Raw genomic sequence first — 23,276 nt, forward strand, 5'->3', positions numbered from 1 at the left:
TCTCTATCATCTATAGGCACTGAGACCTTTACAGAAAAGTCTTGGAATCCATCCCATATTTTGCCTTGCTTCAGACTTGGAGAGGTTTGCTTGGGACACTCAGAACTTAAGTAACTTGCAGAGTCACATAACTGGTGTGTGTCAGACTGGACTTGAACCCAGATCAGCCTGACCCTAAAGTCAAGATGCCATACTAAAACTCATGAATAATAGCGATGAAATGGTAACCCTTCACTGGCTGCGTGTATTTTTCTCTCTAAGCCTAATTGTCCTTTGTAGAATGGGTCTATCCTTCTTGTACTCCCGGCCCCCACTGGGCAGGACTCTTGTGGGGAAGAAGAGTGCATCAAAGAAAAGGAGGCAGTGACAGACCTCAGGCTGCCACTCGGCCTTCAAACCATGATGTGGTTAAACTGTAGTTACTACAATCCATTTCCAGAAGACCGTTCTAGTAATGGACAGTGTCAAGAAGCTGTGGCCAGGAAAGACATCCTAGGATTTAGAGATTTTAGGAGTGAAAAAGCTCATTTTACAGATGAGGAAACTGAGGCAACCCCTCCTAGAATAGGAGGGGGAGGAAGAGACTTGCCTAGAGTTGCATATACCAAATACTAGAGCCAGGACCAAACCTAGGGCTGATGCTCTTTCAACTACACACTTCCTCTTGCCTCTTATAAGTTGCAAGAAGAGTGTTTTCCAGAGTTGTCGGGTTGCTGCACTGTGGTGGGGGAGCCAAGTAGGGAGAGGCCAGGGACGAAGCTTCAGCTTCACTGGTGGCTGGCGCTGGCCTGTAGGCCTCTGGAGGTGGAATGAGACTGCCCCCTTGTGGAGAAAGCTCCTCATGGCCTTAGAGGCCCTGGAGCACCAGTGACTTCTTCCTGGGCTTTCTTGGGATGAAATTGTTCTTGCTCTTCTCTCAGGGATGGTCCAAGATAGATGTTCTGATCCTAAACCAAATTCTTCTCACAATCAGTAAAGGTCCTTCAAGCACATTGCACTATGGCACTCAGACTAGCCCTGTTAAGCTTCAGTGGACTAGATTAATCTTTTTTTTTTACCCTTTTGCTAATCAAATAAAAGCAGAGTTAAATGATGGTCCTTTGGTGAGTCCAAGGCATCATATAGCCATCCATAATTCATAACAAGAACATTTAAATGGTTAAATATCATTGCATGATTTTTTTTAATAGCATGTAGCTCTTCCTACTTGAGTCCCCATTCTTCTAGATAATGTGAGAGGGCCCTTGGTCCTCAAAAGCTGTACCAGCTCTTAGAGGTCCTACTGGCCTAGAAAAGCTTCACCCATGGGCCAGAGCAGCAGATCCTCTCAGTCATCCCAAGGATCAGGGAATGGTTTTGGCCATAGCAACTCACAAAGACCATCCACTAAGGCTCAGACAAAATCATGACTCCTTTACTTATTGAGGCTGCCAGAGCTGATGTTTATTTATATCTCTTTATGGTTTAGTTATAAAATATTTTATGTACATTCTCTCTCTCTTGCTTCTCACAATATTACTTTGAAGTTGGCCAATCAGGAAGGATTCTCTCTGTTTTACAGATGAGAGAACTAAGTAGACTAACTTGCCCAAAGTTACACTGTGAGTAAGGTGTAGAAATAGAACCTCACCCATATCTCCTGGCTGCCCTTGTGGATGCCAGTCAGGATCTTTACAGAGGTTCCCTAGAACTTGACTTTGTGTCTTTCTGACAGTGAAATGGCTGAGCAAATCAAACTTATGAAAGAATGAATTTGGGTATCCTGGCTCATCAGGGAAGTGTCAGTGAAAGCAAGCAAGATTACAAGGGCCATCAGTCATAAATAAATTCTAAAATCCTCCTGTGGCTTTAAGATAAGATTCCATTTTGCTCTGAGGGGTGGGGTGTGTGTGTGTGTGTGTGTGTGTGTGTGTTCATGTGTGTGTGAGCGCATGTACATGTATGTGTGCATGTGTTGTGTGTATACATGTATATGTATGTATGACTATGTCTGGTTGTGTGTGTGGTGTGTGTGTATGTGCACGCATGTGTGTTGTGTGTGTTTGTGTGTGTGTTTTCTTTTTTTTTTTCTTTTAAATGACTCCAGGAAAAATCCCCTGCACACCCACTCTCCCATAATGCCAGTAAGTCTTTTGCTAAGTGTCTCTCTCTCTGTCACCCATCCTCCTCCCCCTTGCCTCTCCACATCCAAATGTCATGTATATCATAAACAGCCTTTCCATGTGTTTTTCTCAACTGTCACCAACTTCGACTTGGCAGGACCAACTCCTGCAAACACAGGAAGGATTCAGTGGGGGAAAAATATATTTTAATAAAACAGGCCTGCTATGAAATATTGTTCTAAAAACAACAGCAACTGCAAGCTGCTTGTATCACACAGGGAGAATGGAGAGCTGGGGATGGTGGGAAATGAAACTAATAGGGCCTGGCTGAGACCAGTTCTGACTTCTCCAGGATAACAGCAACAAAACCCAACTAAAACTCCCGCAGTCATCAAAGGACATCTTCCGGTTGGGAGATTTGGGTGGCAAAATGCAATTTGAATTACACAAGACCATGTGGATTCTCACATCTACTGTAGTCATATCTCAATTCTGATCCCCCCTCCCCCAACAACACTTTAAGTAATTAACAGTGAACAGGGAAGGATAAAATAATCAACACTTTGGGTCTCCAGCCTTGAACAACAGGATTTTTGCTCCCCAGATCATAACCGGCATGGCACCAAGGAAAGAAGACTGAGTTTAAATTTGAAAGGTCAAAATTACTAGCAATGCTAACTTGAGCAAGTCCTTTCATATCTCTGAGGCTTAGATTCTTGCCTGAAAAATGAGAAACTGGTTGGTTCTTCCAACTCTAAATCTCTATAATCACTCTCTAAAGTCTTGAAAAGTCCAAATTTGTTGTTCTTTTTCCTTCCTTTTATAGCTAATTAGAAAAAAATGATCTTTGAAATCCCAATTCTGTGATATGTGATCAGATCCACAATGAAAGAAACCTTTTCTAAAAATTCCATTATTTTTAATTGAAAGAATAGAACATTCAAGCTATTACATGTAACATTAGAAATAGACAGGGCCTGAGAACATAGAATATTAGAACACAGACTGTCAGAGATGAGAGACTTCAGAAGTTATCCAGCCCAACTCCTTCCTAAAACAGAATCCTACAACATCCAGGAAAAGTGGTATTCAATTTAGTCTCTCTAGGGATAGAGGATTCACTGTCTCCAGAAGTTCTGTTTTTTTTTTTGGGGGGGGGGTGGAGCTTAGGAAAGTTCTGTTAGGAATTTGACCTTAGAGTCAATCAGAATAGTAGTCCTTCCCATGGCAGCATTTCAGACATTGGAGGACAGTTCCCTTGTGCCATTCTCTTTCATCCCTCCCTGGTCCTCTGGGGTTTTTTCCTTCTTCAAATTAAACATTTCCAGTTGATTCAGAAGATCTTCTATTGTCAAAGTCTCTAATTCTCTCAATCACTTTTCTCTGGATTTGCTCTGACTTATCACTGACATTCCTAAAATGTAATGCCTAGATAAGTCCCAAGAACATCTGGACTTTCTCTAGATACTAGGCATCTAATTTATGGAACTACAAATCTATTATTTTTTTTAACATTTCACTAAATGAAAACTATTTTCTTGAAAAGTCATTAGAAGATGAAGAAAACAGTATTTTCAAAGATTGGGATGTTGTTCTGTCATTTTTTTTAGTTATATCTGACCTTATGATCCAGTTTGGGGATTTTCTTGGCAAAGTTAGAGTAGTTTGCCATTTCTATCTCCAGGTTATCCTATAGATGAGGAAACTGAGGCAAACGAGGTTAAGGGGCTTGTCTAGGGTCAAAAAGCTATTAAGTGTCTGAGACTGACTTTGAACTCAGAAAGGTGAGTCTTCCTGACTCCAGGCCTGACAATCTATCCATTGTGCCACCTAGCTGCCCATAAAGGCAGGGCTTCCTTGCTCATGTTTACATCCACTCCAAAACCTAATCTCAATCCTGGGCCAAGATAGGTAGCTTGGTACACAAATACATTGAATTTGCAATCAGAAAACCATGGTAAAATTCTGATTCCACTATTTCTTACCTAACAAATCATTTAACTTTTGTGGGTCTCAGTTTTCTCATCTGTAAAATAAAAGTAGATAATCTCTTAGGTCTCTTTCAGATCTAAATCTATGATCCTATTATCACATGACTTCTCAGCTTGGGGCATTGAAGGTGCCCTCAAAGGTCTATGATAGGATTGAAGAGCCTTCTTTCTACCAAGGGGCATTTGAATATTTATAACATCATTTGCGGACCATACAAAATTATCAATTTAAGAATCCTAATCCTAAAAATCTTCAGGATTTATTGAATTTTGAGTCGCACCCACAGTTGCCTTGGCAACACCAGACTAAATGATTTCATGAACTATATAGACCAATGGGACAGAGGTTTCCTGGTCTATGGAGGGAAAAGAGTAAGTGGACCAGGGCAAAAGTTCTGAATCTGAGAATTGATTCAGTGTTCAATCCCTTCATGTCACAGTAGTGTCACCATGGGCAAATCACTTCAACTCTGTCCCTCAGTTTCTACATCTATAATTGTCCTTGCACTTCTTTTCTCATAAGGATTTTGTGAGGAAAGATCTTGGAAACCATAAGCCACTGAAAAAATGAGAAAAATTATTATCTAACCCAACCTGTACCAAAATTAAGAATCTATTAAAAAATTCTCTTCAAGTGGTCTCCTAGAAGACCTAGAATGGAATAAGAGAACCTGGATTCAAATCTCAGCTCTGCCGTGTGTGTGTGTGTGTGTGTGTGTGTGGTGTGTGTCCTTGTACCAGTCATTTTTCTTCAACAAGTTTTCATTTCTTCCTCTGTAAAACAGAATAGTCTAGCATATATATGTGTGTGTGTGTGTAGGTAGTTATATATATATATATACATATATATATGTGTATATATATATATATATATATATATATATATATATATATATATGGTCTCTTCTAGCTTTAAGTCTGTACATCCTATGAAACTCATTGCCCTTCCCCTGAGGCAACCCAATCTATGTAATGTTCCTTGAATATTTAATGTCTTCTCAAAGGATTTTAGCCGATGACCTGTACTGTCCAAGCAAAGGACTGGTTTGGGGTTGAGGTACATGGGGAGTATCTGCCCAGATAGCCACAGGGCATTGGTGACATCCGTCAGTCCTATTTATGTCACTGTTCAGCTCTAACCTCAGTAAAGGTAGCCTTGTTAATCCTTGTATGGGAACATTCAGCATGAGACAGGGGCCCTGACCCCATATCAATTATTTTCAAATGTATTCTTAATGTGTTCCCATTGGGCTCTCAGTTTTACTCCACAGAGGCCTATTTAATTTTCTGACTGTCTTAGATATACAATTAGGAAATAGAGGGTAGATTGTAGCCCCCCCCCCCCATTGCCTCTGGTCTCTAGAGGGCAAATAACAATAATATTAATTCAAACTTCTGTTCAAGTTTAAGTTGCCCAAAATGTTTTCCTCATGGTAGCCCAATAATGCGGGCTTTGTTTGGAGCATGTTATCCACATGTTTTAGTTTAGAAAACTGAGGCTTATAGGGTTTAGATAACTTCCTTGGAATCATGCAGTTCACTTGAGCTAGGGCTCAAATTTAGATTTATTGACTCTTAAGTCCAGTGCACTTTCCATGATATCATGTCCCCAGGAAATTCATCATCCTGTAGATTGCATCAAGCTTGATATGAACATTTAACCAGTAAGCTCAGTAATATCTTCTGCACCTCTGATTGAAATGCTGGAGGACAGAACAAAGAACTCTTCTCAAAACCTCCATTTAAAGGGACCCTCAGGTTCCCCTTTCATTTACCATCATGCCCATACACCAAACACTCTCCCCTCCACACCTCTGATCTTCATCTTCCTCTTGTGTGTTGTCGTCTTCTCATTAGACTGAAAACTCATTCCCCTCAAATGCAAACTAGCAAAGATAGCAAAAAATGACAATAGCTAATGGTGGAGGACTTGAAGAATGATAGACATGCTAATACATGATTGGTGGAACTATAAAGGGGTACAATCATTATTGTAACTAATTTGAAATTATGTGAATAATATAACTAGAACATCCTTTAACTAGAGATGCCATCACTGGGCATACAGTAATGTTAGAAAGTCATCAATAAGAAATCCTCATATATACACCAAAATATTGATTCCAGATTTTTTTTATGATATCAAAAAATGGGAAGCAAAGTGAATGTCCATCTTTTGGGAAGTGAGAAAATAGTGGTACATGAATGTAATACAATGTTATTTTATTTTAAGAAATGATATGTGTGATTGATAGAATCATAGAAAGGTCTGCATAAATTGATTTACAGTAAGCAAAGCCATACTATGATATGTAAATGGAAAGACTAACACACAAAAAAAGTCAAAAGTGAATATAACAAAATTAGAGGGGAATCTAGGTGGCGCAGTCGATAGAGCACAGGCCCTGGAGTCAGGAGTACCTGAGTTCAAATCTGGCCTCGGACACTCAGTAATTACCTAGCTGTGTGGCCTTGGGCAAGCCACTTAACCCCATTGCCTTAAAAAAAAAAAAAAAACTTAAAAAAATTAGAAAGATCAAGTAGAATTCCAGTGGAAAAATATGAGAAGACAACTTCAATCCATCCCTTCATGGAGGTGGGGAGTCCACAATGTGTTACACATTGCCTATATTTTTGGACTTTTTTCATTACATTCATCAGTTAGGCTGGGTTTTTTTTTTTCCATTAAAAAATACTATTATATGGAATAGCTCTCTGGGAGAAGAAAAGGGAGAAATAATGAGGATAACTAGAAGAAACAATAAAAATTTATTTAAAAAAAAGAGCAAGAACTCTTTTTCATATAGTATTTCCTACACAATACAATGCCTACAACATAGTAGATGTCTATTAAATGTCTATTGACTGACTGACCTTATAACCCCAAGAGCACCCTTTCCTGAGAGAATCCACATACAGCTCATATTGGGATGGGTGGAGCGGGGGAATGCCAAGTATGGAGAAAGGGTGCAGACTGAGGTTACTCAAGATCATAAAGCATTCTGAGGACTGCTTCTGATCTATGGTGGAAAGAGTTAGATGACTTCTGAAAATAGACCTTTAATGTAACTAGGAAAAAGTCCCTAAATAAATAGAGAAAAGTGATATTGTCAAATAAGCCACAGGTAGAAAGTTAGTATGGGAGATGGTTTATTGTGATTGAAAGAGTTCTCACCTAAAAGAAAGGAGTCCTAGTTTCTAGCTCTGCTGGGCACTACACTACTACCCTCATCTGTGAAATGAGGGGCTTTCACTGGGTGATCTTTAAGACCCCCTGCAGTTCCAACTTCCAGTGTTCTATTTTCCAACCCTAACAGCCAATTTTTCAAGGCCCCTTATTGCATCCTCTAACATGCTCTTTCCAGATCTAACATCCTGTGTTTTAAGGGTCCTCCCATTTTGAATGAGACTCTTCTCAGTTCTAGCATTTTAGGATTCTATGATGTTATGATTTCTATTTCTGCATGCTTCTTCTCAAAAGAAAATATCTCAAGTTTACCCAAGATACCTCAAGTTTACTCTGCCAGGGCAGAGAAAGAATGTGAAACAGTAGCTCTTCTACCCCAGACCTACCATTGTTCCTACCATCTATAAAAGGAACTTCTCATTTCACCCCATATGAGTTCCTTTCCTTGCCCCTCTCTATTTGTCTAGGTCTCATGGTGTCAGATGAGTTCCCAGACTTCCTATTTGGATAAAATGGAAATGTTGTTATTATAGGAACATCTTTAATTTAATACAGTCCATTAATCATTTATTAAGTGCTTACTATTACTATTTACTTACTATTACTTATTGAAGACTGTACTAGGTGCTGGTAATATAAGGATAGAGAAGATTCTTGAGAAATTTTCAAATTAATAGGATAGGAACAGAGCAAAAATTGACAGGGGCAAAAATAAGGGAGAAAAGTGCAAAGGAGAGGACCAAATTAGAATGTTAGGAGAAATATGAGGAGGGCACTACCATAACAAGAATAGTTTGGAGGAGGGACACCAGACTTGGATCTTGAGGGAAAGGAAACATTTCAATAGGTAGAAATTGGGGAGAGACAAATTGGAGTTAGATTGTAAAAGGATTTAAATATCAGACAGGAGCAAGAGTCTATATCATACCTCTACATATATTTTTATTGGGGTGGTGGGGAGAGACAATTGAAGTTTCTGGAGTAGAAGAGTGCCATGATAATAACTCCTTTCTGTAAATCTTAGGAATCTTTGTGAGACAGCTTACAGACCTATTTTGCAGTAGAGGAAAACAGACTCGGGGAGCTTGATGTGTCTTGCCTGGGATCATTGATCTGGCAAGCATCATATCTAGGATTTGAACCCAGATCCTCAGTTTATATATCCAACTTTCTTTACATTGTGCTATTCTGCTGCCTTAGTGGATTAGGAAGTTCTACTGCAGAACAAGAAATTTTACCAGATGAGAAAAGTTTCAGTATTTGCAAGATAGCATGAATAACAGCAGCTATCACCTTCTATGAGAATCTCAGAGTTGAAAGATGCCTCAGAGTTCCTCTAGTTTGATCTGTAACTGAAAAGGAATACCCTCTGTGTAATCATCTCAATCAGTGATCATCCAGGCTTTGCTTGAAGACCTCTTGAAGACAGGATCCTATCATCTCCTGAGGCAACCCCTTCTATTTTGGGGTAGAGCCAATTGTTAGGGTATTTGTCCTTCCATTAAACTTCATTCTGCCTCTCTATAATTCCTCCCCCCTCCACCTCCCATCCCTGAATGCCATATTGCTCCTATTTCTGCTTCCTGGATCCAAACACATCAAGTTGAATGACCACCATCCTACCTGTACTCCAAGTCTTTCCATCAGAGACAGATGCAGCTCATGTCCAAGCCTTCCAGAGCCCAAGGTCACCCCTACACTAAGAGAAGTCATTACAGAAAGTCTCAAGTAAAGGTTTTATTCTATTACATGAATCAAAATCTATTCAGTCAAGTTTCACACAAACAATACTTTAGTAATTAGTCATTTAGGAGAAATTCAGAATTATGTGGTATTTGTGCTAATATGTTTATGTCAGGGACATATGCTTATGTAAACATATATAATTTGACATATATTTATATACATGAACATTCCTGCTGAAGAAAGAACAGTAGTAGGTTCAATGACTGCTGAGATACATACCCTCAGCCCCGGCATTCTATTATTTTCTCTTGAGCTTTATGGAGACCATGAAGAGTTATTTCTCAACTTTCCCCATCCCCCTACTCAATCAATGTGGAAGCCCCCCAGGAAGCCACAGCTGGGACAGTACCCCAATGTAACTGTCAAGAGCAACACCTCAGCAAACAGACGACCTCCATGCTTGAAGTCTTGCAGCCCCAGCCAGGACAAGGAGGGATGTGTTGAAAGATCACACCCCCACCTCCTGTCCCTCCAGTTCTCCGGGAGCATTTCCTACCACCATGACCTAGAGTGTGTCTCCATGTCGCCAGCTGGACCCCCACCCCCACCCCAATCCAGCATAGCAGGTTGGTTAGGCAGAAATACAACAGCCCATCTCTCTTCCAGGCCCTTGGCTGGCACCCTTCCAGGGCTCGCCAAGAGGCTGGTTGTTAACATGCAGGAGCAGAAGGCCAGGAGGGCAATTAACAAGTCAAAAAGGTTTTGGCCTGGCTAAAGCTGCCATCACTTTCCCAGTCTCCGTGTGTTACTTTTCTGGAAATTATGCAAGACTTAACAAAAATCATAATGACACCACCTCAAAGACAGAAAGCTGCTTCTTCTGTGTTAGCCGAACTCATTAACCCAGAATTAGAACTATCTCAGCCTTTTGGCTTCATCGGACCAACAGTAGCCTCCAATTACTGTGGCCATGGGCCCCAAGCTGCCACCAGAAGGAGGAGTTTTCTAGCAGGATAGTCGAAAGCCCCCAAATCTGTCACAGCCGAGTAAAAAGCCGGCCTGGAACCAACAAGGAGCCAGAGTCACAGATGACACGATGCTCGGCTGGGGAGCTCTCATGTGGATGACTGAATCTGGATCCAAAAAAAGATCAGGGGATTTAGAGCTGAAAAGGCCCATAGAGATCATCTCATCCAAACCCCTTGTTTTACAGAGAAAACTGGACCACAAAGGTTGTAACTTGGCCAGAATGAGGATTCAAACCTGAGTCTTCTGCTTACAGAGCTAATAGAACAACGAAATAATAATACCCTGTCTTCCTTTAAAATGCAAAAAATAATGGACTGAAGTTAATGAAATGGAAAGGAGAGGGATGGAAAAAAATCTTCATTTGGGCTCACAAATTCAACTGCACAAGTATAGGATAGGGTGCATTCCTATGGGAAGGACCCCTGCACACTTTTGGAGGCCCACAACTTCAGGTGGAGTCAGCAGGGTAACCCAGCTGTCAAAAGAATTCATTAGAGATTACTCCACATTAAGGGAAGCCGAGTTTCCAGAACAAAGGAAGTTCTGGAGTCAAGTTATGACAATGACATTTTAGGGAAAACATTGCTACAGGACCTGAAGTGTATCCAGGAGAGGACAACTAGAATAAGAACTAACTTCTGCATGGTGCTTTATGTCTATCATCTCATTGATTCTAATTATTTTGCCCATTTTACAGATGAGGAAACTAAAGCCAAGAGAGATTAGGTGACTTGTCTATCAAGTGCAGCATTCTACCGACTGCACCACCCAGATATTAGCTATTTATTCTGGAGATTGAAAGATGATTTCTGCCCTCAAATATTTGAAGAGTTGTCATGGAAAAGAGTTCTAGTCTTGTTCTGCTAGAAGCATAGCAAGGAGCAGTGGGTGAGCATTGCATAGGGACAGGTTTCAACTCACTCCCTCAGTCCTTCCAGGTGGAGTCCTTCTAGGTGGAGTCAAGCCAGAGTGACCAGACTGACTCATGAGATAGTGGATCCCCTCTATGGAGGACTTCAGTGGAGACTGAGTAACTACTTATTAATGATGCCATAGAACAGTATCCTGCTCAAGTGTCAGTCAACAGGCTTTGAAGTACCTACTATGTCTTTGGTCCTGCCCTCGGCATCCAAATACAAAGAATGAAATCATTACTACTCAGAAGGAGCTTACATTCTAAGGGAGAAGGGAGAAACAAGAAGTACAAGAAACACTATAAAGATGAAGTGAGGAAATACAAATAAATAAAAGGTCATTTGGAAGGGAGGACACTAGTTGTTGGGGTGATCAGAAGAGGCTTCATGCAGTTCTTGAATTGCACCTTAAAAAAGAAGAGGGACTCTGTGAGGAGGGGAATTCTAGTGATTGAGGATAGCCAAGGCAAAGGCACAGAGATACATAGTGGACGGTTATGTATGAGGAACAGAGAGGAGGCCAGTTTGGCCACATAGCAGAGAGTGGGAGGAGGAGGAGTGTCCAGTGCCTTTGGACAGCTAGATTAGGGCCAGGTTAAGAAGGGCTTTCAAAGAAAAACACTTTATATTTATCCTAGAGACAATAGAAAACCATTGTAGTGGATTATATAAAAGACCAGATGACCCCAGAGGTCTTCTGGGATTCAGGGCTCTGTCATAATAAGAATGAGCTCTCAGGGAAGGGCCTCTGCCAATGCTTCAAAATTCCTGTGACTAGGCCATCTTGGCACCAGGGCTGCATCATCAGTCACTTGGGGCTCCTAGATATGGGTATTGGGTTTCTGTTGGGCCTTAACTTCTCTGTTGTGCTTCTGTCTCTGAGGTGCAGAGAAATCTATCAGCGATATTATGTCAGAATATTTGGCTATTAGTTAAGTTGGGGATGGGAGAGAAGTAGAAACCTTAAGTATTGCTTGGATAATCAATTCAATATTTTTAAGGATGTTTATATTCCAGAACTTGTCTTCAAGGAATTTGTTAATCTAATAAGAGATCTGTCTAATAGAAAGTCAAGTATAATGTGATAAAAGACTACATACATGGAATTTGGAGTCAGGACACTTGGCTTCAAATTCCAAACTTCTACTTCCTAGCTGTGCAATCCCCAAGCAAGTCATTATACCTCTCTAGACCTGTTTCCTTATTTGTAGCTTCCTTCATTGGGCTATTTTATGAAGAAAAGGCTTTGTAAATGAGAAAGTATTCCAGAAACTTGGTTATAAAGAAGTGTCCTATTGTCTTTCATGGTCACACTCCTAGACCACTGTGCAAATTTCAAACCCCACGCTAGTCCTGGGTCCAACCCACCAAGCCCCCATATCTGGTGTCCTAGGTATCACAGTACAGTTTGAAAACTAGACTTGAATGAGCCCAGCTCACACCGTCTTTTAACACCAACAAAGTTATGTAACTTTGGGTAAAATGCTTCCCCTCTGATTCTCAGTCTCCCCCACCTGTAAAATGGGAATGATAATGCCAGTTTGACCTGCTTTGTAGGGCTGCTGGGAGGAATGTACTTTGTGAATCTGAGAGCACCTTGGAAATGGGAGATACAATGAGAGTTCTAGGGGACACATAATCAGAGGGGAGCCAAAGTTGATAATGTATATACAAATTAAAAATTCCTCACAAGGGAATGAAATAATCCTTTTTTTTAAATGATTATAGAACCCACTTCATTACTGCCTGAGACCCACCGCTCCCTGGATTTTTTTTTTTAATCTCAAGTACATTTAAGTGTCAATTAAATTTGAAATACCTACATTTGTCAGCATTTCATTTCGGGCCAGTGTGATGTGCCGCCGATTTGTCCACGCATCCTGACACATAAAAAAACTCCCGAGATGCAGATCGTCCTCATTAAAAAATAAACCTGTGCGATCACGGCGCTGCCGAGCACCACGGAGCACATCCCCGGCTCGGTGGCGCTGTGTGGCTGACATGATATTTTAAAAGCAACAGCCGCGGCTGTCACTCCTGTCATATGCCGGGGCTAACGGGAGACATGTTAAACTAAACATTAGAAAGAGATCAGCAAGTCATCTGCATGGGAACTCGGCGGAGAGATTAGGTAGGCAGAGGCTGGGGCAGTCATGTGGAGATGATGAGGGTTGGCGCGCTGATGGACAGCAAGCTTTGCTTTGCCCCTCGAAGGCAACGGCGGCTCTTGCTGCGGAGCCAGGCTCCCTGTGACCTGCCTATTCACAGACAGCTCTTTGTGTATAAAATCATAAAATCCAAGCGAGTGGTGGGTGGCAGACTGCAGGGTAGTAGCTGAATTGGGTTAATGAGAGAATAGATCTCTCTCTCTCTCTCTCTCACACACACACACACACACACACACACACACACACACAACACTCTCTCTCTCTCTCTCTCTCTCTCTCTCTCTCTCTCTCTCTCTCTCTCTCTCTCTCTCTCTCTCTCCACTGCCTTAAGCTAATGAAAAATTTAAACTTGGCCCTCATCAATGGTTCATCCTTTAGCTTTGACAAATATCTGACTGTATGTTTTAGTGAGTAACACCGGGAGCTGAATTTAAATAGGTTGATTTTTAAAACTCACCTTGGTATTAATAGGGAAGGGAAGAACCCCACCACACTTCTCTCTTCATTGTTTTAGATGCCATTGATGGAGGGTTGATCTCTCCCCTTTCCTTACCTCCCTTACCCCCTAGGGAAGCAGATCAAGGTAGACTGACGTCACCCCAGGAAAGTTCCTGTTTGGAAACTCAATTCAAATGTCACCTCCTCCAAGAAACCTTCCTTGTTCTTCCTCCTTCATTTGCTAATGACCTTCCCTTCTTATTTTATAACTCTAAAATTCATTTATCATAGATTAAAATATATCAATTATCTGTGTACCTTATTCCTCCATTGGACAATAAGTTTTATAAGGGGGGGAGATCATGTCTTATCAATATGCCACACTCCCTTAGAACACAGCACAATACTCTTTACAAAATGCACAATAAATGTAGAAAAAATGCTATCTATTATCTTCCTATGATAATCTCATATTCCCTTCCTTCACCCTTCATTGGGTCATTTTATTTCAGAGTACAACTCTCTATTAACCTACCTAGAGCACTGTTTTCTCACCTCCCTGGGACATGTTTCCTAACCTATAAAATGAGAGGACTGGAATGAAACCAGTAAGATGTCCAAATAGTTGCTCACTACAAACTTCTTTAACCCTAAAATTCCCAAAGGAAGAGTGTGCCAGGTATATAGATAATAGCTAAATCCACCAGATGAGATAACAGAACCCACCCCACTCCCAAACAATCATTCCATGAATTAGTCTCAAAGAGCTTTTATACTTAGAATTTCATTCAGTGTCCTTAACCCCCAGTGATGACTACTGACTTAGTACTCTAATGTTCTAGAAGCACAAATAAACTCAAAGATGTGTGATTCAGGGTCTGCCTATAAAGATTCCTTATGGTAGTGACTTTGCCTGAAACAGACACTCTTTCCCTACTCTGTAAGAAGTGGCAAGCAGTATGAAAGAAAGGAGGGAAGAACATGTTCAACTATCTCAGAACTGCAAGTTTGGGGGGGAACATAGTATCGGATCTACCTAGAATTACAGCTGAGGAAAGTCCTCTTTCCCTAGAGTTTGTTCAGAGCTGATAGTAACAGGCCTGACTAACCACCATGCATCCACTAACATAAGGAAGCCAGGACTGCTTAGCAGCCCAAGCTCAAGAGCCTGTGCATTTATGAAAGGAGAGGGATCAAAAGGAAAGATAGGGGATACAGTGAATATAACTGAAACGCCAAAAGAAACAAGGGGAAAGGCCTGAATGAAAACAAATGCACAAGCCAGTAAACTAATAGGAGGAAAAATAAGTAAAACCCCAGAAAGAACAAAAACATTAAAAAAATTATAATGTGGAGGGTAGCTAGGAGGACCTTAGTTCAAATTTGACCTCAGACACTTAATAATTACCTAGCTGTGTGATCTTGGGCAAATCACTTAATTCCATTGCCCAGCAAAAACAAAAATAAAAATATAATATGAAAGAAGATAAAACAAGAGAATCTATAGACCACCATCAGAAGGGGGAAAATAGCAACAGCAACCACCCTGTCCTTCAGACTCCAAGAAAATAGTAGTTAAATTTAAGTTTTGATAACAAACAAGTTTGTAGGTATCCAGTAGCAAGGTCTTAAAAGATAAAAAGCATTTCAAATATTAAGATTATTCCACATTCATAGGATATTGTTGGAGAGAATGGAATACTGTATTCCAAAAAAGGAAAAGTGTTCAAGTTAAAATTAGGGAATTGGACTAATTGATCACTAAGATTCTTTTCATCTCTAAGATTCTTTGTGCTAATATTCTATGTCCAAAGTATCTTACAGGTCTTGTAAGTATTTTAAGGGCTCTTCTAGCTCTAACATTTTATCCTATTTTTAACAACTTAGCAAAGACTCTAGTGATTGAACTGTTTCTTGACCATCTGCCATTGCATTAGAAGACAGTCTGTTTTTGCCTAAGGGGGGGGGGCATTGACTCATAGATCTTGGAGCTCTTTCTTAGAACTGTGGACTTTAAATTTGGAAAATGTCTTGTAGATGAAGTTAGTCAATCCTCTCATTTGACAGATGAGGAATCTTATCAAAAAAGAGAATAATTTGTCTTTCTTAAGGTCACATGGCAAGTTGGTGGTTACATCAGGATTAAACCCTTGCCTTCCTGACTTCTAGTGCTCTTGCTACTATACTATATTTCTTTGCCAAAGTCTCTCTCCCCCATGATAGATATATCTTAGGGTTTAAGGGAGCATTTGGTTAGGTGGTACAGAGGGCCTGGAGTCAGGAGGACCCATCATCCTGAGTTTAAATCTGGTCTCAGATACTAATTGTGTCTGAGTCACTTAATCCTATTTGCCTTCATTGTCTCATCTGTAAAATGAGCTGGAGAAGGAAATGGCAAACTACTCCATCATCGTTACCAAGAAAACTCCATAAGGGGTCATGAAGCATTGAACATAACTGAACAGTAACAACAACAAGTTCATAATCTGTTGCCTTTGATCCAGCCAAGAGAATGACTCACAATAAGTGGGACTAGATGGTGACTTGATATAAAACAATGTAGGGATTCCATCATATAGAATGTTAAAGTACAAGTCCCCAGTAGCAGAAAAATGTGGATAAGTATGCTCATTTCTTTAGCAATTCCAAACTTGTAATGTTAAAGTCTAGCACAATAGGAAAAAGGACTTTGCTCTCATGTTTCCTGAAGTTTCTAATAAATTGAGTTAAGTTTAGTGAATATGTCAAGCTATTATTCACAATCTACCCGAAAATAGAAAGGAAAACTAATCAAAAAGGGTGCCTTGTCAAAAATTTTAATTGAATTTGAATCCTGTTGAAGTTTTTCATTTAATTTGACCCAAATATGAATCATACAATCTTACCTGAAGAATTGGCCATCAGAGCAGGAAGGAATTTCAAGGCTCTCTCCCTGAACATGCACTCCTCATCCCTCCCCAGAAAGTTCCTGGCAAGAAGTCACATTCCTGTCTCTTCTTGATGACTTCAAATGGCCAGGAACTCATTACTTTACAATCCATTCTAATTTTGGATAACGCAAATTACTAAAAAAATTTTTATAGTATCAAGCCTAAAGTCATCTTCTGTGTAATTGATACCCATCACTCCTAGTTTTGCTTTCTAAGACTGAAACAGAATGAGTCTATTCTCTCTTCCATGACAGCTCTCCAGATACTTGTAGAGCATACCATGTCCCCTCTTGTATCTTCTCCTCTCTGAGTCCTTCAATACTCTAGTTGCCCTCCTGTGTTGAACTATAGTTCAATAATATCTGTTCCAAGGTGATACTCAAAATTAGACATAGTTCACCAACTATTATCTAACCAGGATAGACCACAACAGAATCTTAACCCCCCCTTGTTCTGGACACTGTGTTTTTATGTTCATGCAGCCTAAGGCCATATTCATTCAGCTATTATTTATAAAGCAACTGCTATGTTCTGAGTAATTGGAGAGATACAGAGATAATTGATATGACTTCTGACCTTATGTAGTATAACTATAGTGGAGATTAAATAATAAGAACTTTAGGGCAATACAAAATATAAGACTGGATGAAGGAAAGATTGTTTCTAACTGTGGTTGTATCAGAGAAGGCTTCCTGGAAAAGGTAGCATTAGAATTGGATCTTGGGGGGCCGCTAGGTGGTGCAGTGGATAGAGCAACTGACCCTGGAGTCCGGAGTACCTGAGTTCAAATCCAGCCTCGGACACTTAATGATTACCTAGCTGTGTGGCCTTTGGGCAAGCCACATACCCCATTTGCCTTGCAAAAAAAAAAAAAAACAAACAACAAAAAAACCCAGAATTGGATCTTGAAGAATGAATCAGATTCTAAAGATAGGGTGGGGAGCTAGAAGAATGGCATATGGAAAAGTAAGAACAAAGGCATAGAGTGGGATGGCACCATGTATGGATAGGAAATAGCAAGAGTCTGTCCTGGAAGATGACTTAACAGCACAACCTAGTAGAGTTGTCACCAGACTTGAAATCTGAACCACCAGGTTCCAGACTGGATCATCAGTTTCTAGCTATGTGACCTTGGATGAGTCAATCCATCTTGATGAGCCTTGTTTTGCTTCTCTGTAAAATGGATACAATAATGCACATATTGTCTTAACTACCTCATTGGACTGTATAAGGAAAATACTTTTGGGAACTATTCATATTTATGTATTATATATTATTTCATATTTCTTCAAGGATCCTTGATTTTTGGTCATGTGAGTAGTTCACCAACACATCTCTTCCACTCCCTGGTAGAAGCCCTTGTGAGTTGTTATGGCCAAAAATGTTTATTACTCAATGACCAGTCCTCTAGCGGTAAATTTCTCTGAGCTGGTCACTGGATGATTATAGTCTGTCACTTGGTCCTTATTGGAAGCCTTCCCTAATTTCCAAAGCTAGTGTGCCACAACCTTTGTAAACTAGAGTGAGTGAAAACTCTGGTGGAAGTGGTTATCATTTTTATTGTTATTGGTTTTTTTAAAACAAAGTTGTCTCTTTTTTTGAATTGTATTTTTTCCAATTACATATAAAGATAATTTTCAGCATTCATTTTTTTGTAAGATTTTGAGTTCCACATTTTTCTCCCTTCCCTTCCCTCTCCCCATGAAAACAGTTGACATGATATAGGCTATACTTGTACAATCATGTTAAATTTATTTCCATATTAGTCATGTTGTGAAAGAAGAATCAAAACAAAAAGGGAAAATAATGAGAAAGAAAAAGCAAAAGCAAATTTTAAAAAGTGAAGTAGTATGCTTTGTTCTACATTCAGACTCCAAAGTTCTTTCTCTGGATGTGGATGGTATTTTCCATCTCAAGTTATCTGGAATTGTCTTTGGTTACTTTATTATTGAGAAGACTGAGTCTAACATAGTTGATCAAAACATACTGCTGTTCTTGCTTTATACAGTAGTTCTATTCACTCTTCTAAGTCTTTCTAGGTTTTTCTGAAATCTTTTTGATTATTATTTCTTACAGAACAATAGTACTCCATACCACAACTTACTTAGCCATTCCCCAATTAATGGGCATCCTTCAATTTCCAATTCTTTACCACCACAGAAAGAACTGCTATAAATATTGTTGTACATATGGGTCCTTTTCCCCTGTTAAGATACAGACCTAGTAGTGGTTTTGCTGGATAAAAGGGTATGTACAGTTTTAGTTCTTGGGCATAGTTATAGATTGTCTCCAGAATGGTTGGATCAATTCACAACTCCATCAACAATACATTAATGTCCAAGTTTTCCCATATCCTCTCCAACATTTATCATTTTTCCTTTTTATCATTTAACCAATCTTATAGGTAGTGAGGTAATACCTCAGTTATTTAATTTGCATGTCTCTAATCAAGTGATTTAGAGTATTTTTATATGACTATAGATTGTTTTAATTTCTTCCTCTGAAGACTGCTTGTTCATATCCTTTAACCATTTATCAATTGGGAAATGACTTGTATTCTTATAAATTTGACTCAGTTCAAAGGCCTTTATTGGAAACATTGTCTATAAAAATTGATTTCCTCTTGCTGCTTTCCTTCTATTTGGTTGCATTGATTTTATTTGTGCAGAATTTTTTTAACTTCTTGTAATAAAAATTATCCATTTTGTATTTTATAATATTCTCTATTATTTGGTCATAAATTCTTCCCCTCTCTATTCCTTATTCTCCCAATTGACTTATGTTATCAACCTTTTTTTACTAAATCATGTACCCAGTTTGACTTTTTCTTGGTATAGAGTGTGAGATGTGGATCTATGCCTAGTTCCTGCCATTAGATTTTTCAGTTTTCCCAGTAATTTTTTGTCAAATAGTGCATCTTATCCCAGAAGTAGGAGTCTTTATGTTTATCAAATAGATTACTGTACTCTTTTATTACTGTTTCTTTAGGTGGCACAGTGATACTAACTATGTGTTCTTGAGCAAGTCACTTAATCCTGATTGTCTCACATCCAGGACTATCTACAATTATCCTGATTCATATCTGGCCACTTGACCAAGATGGCTCTTTCTTTAATTTATTTTGAATTTTACAATTTTTCCCCTAATCTTGCTTCCACCACCCCCCCCACAAGAAGGCAGTTTATTAGTCTTTACATTGTTTCCATGATATGCATTGATCTAAGTTGAATGTTATGAGAGAGAAATAATATCCTTAAGGAAGAAACGTAAGGTATGAGATATAGCAGAATTACATAATAAGAAAACTTTTTTTTTAATTAAAAGTAAGAAATAGCCTTTGGTCTTTGTTCAAACTCCACAATTCTTTCTCAGAATACAGGTGACATTCTCCGTCACAGATATCCCAAAATTGGACCTGATTATTGCCCTGTTGGTATGAGCAAGTCCATTAAGGAGAGAAGCCAGGCTCTATGCTAAGATCTCCTGATCCACCCAGATGGCTTTTGAAGAGATAGTGAAACTAGTGACTAAAATCCAATCCTTGTGCTTGTCATGGTATCACCTCCCTGATGTCATGATCTTTGAGAACAAAAGACAAACATCATCATTTTGTACCTAATCTATTCTACTGATCCACTATTTCTTAACCAGTTTGAAACATTTTGATGACTGCCACTTTATAATAGAGTTTTGGATCTGATACCACTAGGCCAACTTCTTTTGCACTTTTTCCATTAAACTTGATATTGTTGACATTTTGTTCTTATAAATGACTTTTGTTTTTGTTTCTGAAATCTATAAAATAATAGTTTGATTGGTATGGCACTGAATATGTGGATTAATTTATTTAGAACTGTCATTTTTATTATATTAGTTTGACCTATCCATAAGCAATTGACATTTTTCTAATTGTTTAGATCTTACTTTATTTGTGTGAAAAGTGTTTTGTAATTGTGTTCATGCAGTTTTAGGGTTCATCTTGGCAGGTAGATTCCCAAATATTTTATGATGACTATAGTTATTTTAAATGGAATTTCTATTTCTATCTCTTGCTGTTGGACTTCATGGTAATATATAGAAATGCTGATGCTGATGATTTATGTGGGTTTATTTTATATCCTGCAACTTTTCCAATTGTTTCCAGTAGTTTTTAAGCTGATTTTCTAGGATTCTCTAAGTATACCATCCTATCATCTACAAAGAGTGAGAGTTTTATTTTTTCATTGCCTATTCTAATTCCTTCAATTTCTTTTTCTTCTCTTATTGCTAAAACTAACATTTCTAACACTGTTGTATAATAGTGGTGATAATGGACATCCTTTGTTTCACCTCTGATCTTATTGGGAATGTTTCTAGCATATTCCCATTGCATATAATACTTACTGATGGTTTTAGATAGATATTACTTATCATTTTAAGGAAAACCACTTATTCCTATAATGTTTTTAATAGGAGCAGGTATTGCATTTTGTCAAAAGTTTTTTCAGCATCTCTTGAGATAATCATATGACTTGTTAGTTTTGTTATTGATATGTTAATTTTTAATTGCTTTCCTAATATAGAACCATTTCTACTTTTCTGGTAAAAATCCTCTCTGATCATAGTGATAAAAAGCCTAATTGTCTCTTAAGAGATTTTTGAAAGCAAAAGAAATAATCTAACTCCTGAAGTTATTTCCACTCTAACCTGTGCAAACTATTGTGAGACCAATTAAATGCCAGGGAGTAATAACAGTAATAGGTCACACTTATATAGCACCTTATTTTTACAAAATACTTTACATATATCATCTCATTAGATTTTGTCTCCCCTTGCCAAACCTGAGCTACTTCTACTTTGTCCATATCTACTCTCATATGACTGGATTCTCCTGGAGAGAGAATCTCTTGAATCAACTGACTTCTTTACACATTTATACCCTCACTGCCTCTTAGCAGTTCTTGTCTTGGTTCCTCTCCACAACATTTTCTTTCCTCTCTTCAGAGCTCTCACCATCTCCTCCCCTCTTCCTTTTAGCAGACATTCTCCCACTTAACTTTTCTCAGAAAATCAAGATCATCTATTATGAGCTCCCCTATTCCCCAAACCACACTTCAAAATTACTTTTCTTCATTAGTTCTCCTATACTACTCTCTGATGAAAGATCAGCCTTCTTGCTAAGGCCAGCTCCTCCATTTGGGCTTTGAACCCTATTCTTTCTGTTCTTCAGGGTCTTGACCTTGAAGGGGGTCCTTCCCTCTCTTTTATCTTCATTTTCTCTTTATCCACTGGCTCTTTCTCTTCTAGAATAACATACTCAAGTCCTCCCCATCTTTAAAAACAAAAAAAAATCTTCACTTGACTTTGCCATTCTCTCAAATTATTGTCCTATATCTTTTGCTCTCACAGCCAAACCCCCAGAAAATGCTGTCTACCCTCATTACCTCCATTTCATTTCTTCCCATTCCCTTCTTTGTCCCTTGGAGTTTGCTTGCCAACCCCACCCCAAGACAAAAGACCCTTTCTACAAGGTTACCAACATTCTCTTAACTATTGAATCCAGTGGCTTTTAATAAATCCTTCTCTTTCTTGATGGCTCTGGAGCTCTTAGCCCTGCTAGCCCTCTAGACATTATCTTTTTCTTCCCTAAACTTATAAGATGCTGTTCTCTCTTGGTTCTGCACCACTACTACATTTGACCTTTCTTCATTTTCCTTTGCTGAATCATCATTTTCCCAGCCACCATTTGGCCATCTCCCAAGTTACTGTCCTGAACCCTCCTATCTTCCTTCTATATATTTCCTCCTTAGTAATCTTATCTACCTCCATGGGTTCAGTTATTATCTGTATTCACATGATTCCTTTAACTGCATATTCAATCTTAATTTCTCATATTTGCCAACTAGTGACTTCCTGGACTTTTCAACATATATGCTATGTAGACATCTCAAACTCCACATGTCCAAAACTGAATTTTTCCCAAAAACCCATTCTTCCTCTAAACATCCCATTTTCTATAGATCATATCACCAGCCACCGAGGTTCATACCCTTAGAATTGATCTTATCCTTCCTCTCCCTCATGCTCTTTATCTAATAAGTTTATGGATTCTACCTCTGCAGTGATTTTCACATCTGTCTCCTCTCCAGCTGTACCAACTCCATCCTTATTTAGTCCCTTTTCTCTCAATTGGACTATTATAGCTTCCTAATTAGCCACTTTTCTTCTCTCTCAATCCACGTTTTACTCTACTGCCAATTTGATATTCCTAAAACATCATCTGATTAAAAATTTTTTCAGGATAGCATACAAAGTCCTTATAATATTTAAAGCCACTGTTGTCTGGCTTCCAACTACCTTTCCAGTTCTATTTAATATTACTTCTTTTCATATAGTCTATTCCAGTCAAACTGAAATGACCTACTAGATATTTCTCTCTCTTTTTTTAAAATTTTTTTTACAAGGCAATGGAGTTAAATAATTTGCCCAAGGTCACACAGCCAGTAAGTACCTCATGTCTTTGGCTGGATTTGTACTCAGATCTTCCTGACTTCAGGGCCTGTGTTCTAGCCTTTGTGTCACAGAGTTGCCCCACTACTGCACCACTTTACTGTCCCCTAAGTATTTCTCATATTTGATATTCCATCTCTCACCTTCATCTTTGAAACCACATCTCTCCATGTCTAGAATGTACTCCTTCATCCCCTCTACCTCATATGTGTATATAAATATAGATATGTATGTATGTACGAATGTGTGTGTATGTGTGTCTGTACACTCACACTGTGTTCCAATTAGAGGGTTTCATTTCTGTCCTTGTGACTCTGGTACCTTATATAGCACCTACCTATA

The 23,276-nt window shown here is 39.0% G+C and overlaps 1 protein-coding gene across 6 annotated transcripts in view; it reads left to right on the top strand.

Annotated features, from left to right (window-relative positions):
- Nucleotides 1-23,276, top strand: part of DENND1A (DENN domain containing 1A) — a 709,454-nt gene that overhangs the window by 661,890 nt on the left and 24,288 nt on the right. The window lies entirely within an intron of this gene.

Source organism: Macrotis lagotis, chromosome 1 (assembly GCF_037893015.1).
Source record: "Macrotis lagotis isolate mMagLag1 chromosome 1, bilby.v1.9.chrom.fasta, whole genome shotgun sequence".
Lineage (NCBI taxonomy): Eukaryota > Metazoa > Chordata > Mammalia > Peramelemorphia > Peramelidae > Macrotis > Macrotis lagotis.